We start from the raw sequence: 2333 nt of genomic DNA, 5'->3' as shown, positions 1-2333 counted from the left end.
AAATCATGGTTGTCAGGATTTTGATGGGCTTTGCTGCATGAATCTGTCTGATTATTCGGAATCTATTCACAAAAGTATTCAAAACTTGCAAAAAGGAGTACAAAAACTGCAACAAAGTGATGGTTTTGATATATTCAGAAATCTTTTTGGTGGATTGATATAAGCTTATTACAAATAGCTGTAGGATGCTTATTCATTCTTTTTATATATGTATTTTGATCTGTATTCCGTGTGTGTGTTGTAATATGTGCAGACTTTAAGAGATAAAGCATTGAAATAAGCCTCTTCTCATAAACAAAGAAGAGAGTGATGCGGGTATTTCTTGAGCCTGTATGGTATCAGTGAAAGCACACCGACCTTGGGAGAGGGATACAATCATGCTCGCTGGAAGAAAGCCATGGAATGAGAAGGGAAGCTTTAAGATACAAAACATTGTTAGCAGAATTTATGGCTTGTTTCAACAGAGGCTTGCAAAAAAAAGGAAAAAAAAAAAAGTCACTGGCCTTGTAGATAAGAAAGTTACTGGAGTTGTTATGTTTGTAATAGGAGAAGAATGCCGTAGTAGAAAATTACTAGAAGGTAGTGAAACTTAGCTTTGCTTCGTAATCATGAATATGTATAATGTGTGATCAGTAATTTTATTAACGAAGCTTGTGTGTGGCATAACTGGGTGGTTGCTATCCTTGGCTAAAATCAGAATTGTGATACTAGGCATCATACTAGGTATAATCATTAACATTGCGTGCTTGGTCACCTGCCTGCAGAAGTGATACAGAGAATACTATATCAGGGCGTGCACGCCATACGACGTCAGTTCCGACTGCCCATCTCAGAGGCTCGGGCTGTAGTGGCAGCCTGTCCAGCATGCCAAGCAGCAAAGCTGAACCAGGCCTTATACTACCCAGGCATTAACCCCGGGGGTATGCTTCGAACCAGGTATGGCAAGTGGATATCACAGAGTACGCGCCATTTGGCTGTCTCAAATACATTCATGTTGCGGTCGACACTTGCTCCCGAGCTCTTTTCGCGTGTCCATTCACGACGTCCACAATGCAGAAATCCATCCTACACCGGAACCGGGCTTTTGCTTGCCTAGGAGTACCTCGGGAGATAAAGACCGACAATGGGCCGAATTATCGATCACGGGTATTTCGCCACTTCCTGCACACGTGGGGAGTCCGTCATACGTTTGGCATTCCTCTGAACAGCACCAAGCAAGTGATTGTAGAATGCGCACACAAAACCCTGAAAGCACAGCTAACGCGCTTAAGAGAGGGGGAGAGAGGGGTTCGCCAGAGGTCTTAGTTGATAAAGCGCTTGTAGTACTGAATCATATATCCTTCGCTAACTCCCAATCCGTTTCCCCTATCCAGAACCATTTTTCCTCGTGTCAGCCGCTGTTTGGGGGCAAGGCACTCCCAAAGGTCTGGTACCACCTGCCAGAAAACCCATGTTGGGAAGGTCCCGCTGATTTGCTAACATGGGGACGAGGGTATGCTTGTATCTCCACAGGTGCGGGGACCTGATGGATCCTGGCCCGGTTGGTACAGCCGTGGCTGGAGGATCAGCAGGGTGACTGAGCGGCGCAGTGCTCTCCAGTTCACCCTAGTGGGATTGATCCTGATTGTGAGTCTTCCAATGCCACTGATAACGACTAATTTCTGGGAGCGGTTCATGAACTGCGCCGACTCTACTCAGGTTTGCATAGCGCGTGGCCTGCTGGGCTCTTCAGAATGCCAACTGCACAGCCCTCGCCATATCTGAACTGGCGACTGCTTTAGCAGCACACGACGAAGGACTGACACAAATGAAGTTGGCATTAGGTTATGCCCTTGCGAGGCCAGGCATCGGTTGCAGCGACCTAGAGGGAGTCCTAGGTCTCCAGGGTTACTGCTGTTTGGACTTTAGCAAGAACGCCTCCTCGGCCTTGGAGAAGACGCGTGCGCATGCTGCCCAGTCGGTATTCAACGTCAAAGCCCTAAAAGGACTGGGGGTAGTTTCCAGACCTCTTCAGTTTACCTAGATGGCTAAGAAATATTTTGTCTATAGGTCTGACAATCCTAGCAGTTGCTTTGATAATGCTTTGTTTGTTTCTGTTATTGTTACGTTTCTTGCGTGCTATGATTAAGGGGTCACTAGGCGACTATCCATGATCAACTATGTTATGGCGGCATCCGCCCCAGGGTACCAACCATTAGACCAGGATGATTTAGCATAGAGGGGGGGAATTGTGGGGTAACGTTAGCAGGGCTGCACGTATACAGGAGGGGCGGTCCGCGGTGATTCGAGCGCTAGGCATGGATAAGTCCATGAGTGCAGGAGGCAGGTGTGTC

This window comes from Chlamydotis macqueenii, chromosome W (assembly GCF_036417535.1).
Source record: "Chlamydotis macqueenii isolate bChlMac1 chromosome W, bChlMac1.mat, whole genome shotgun sequence".
NCBI lineage: Eukaryota > Metazoa > Chordata > Aves > Otidiformes > Otididae > Chlamydotis > Chlamydotis macqueenii.
Note: the sequence above shows the minus strand (reverse complement) of the source record.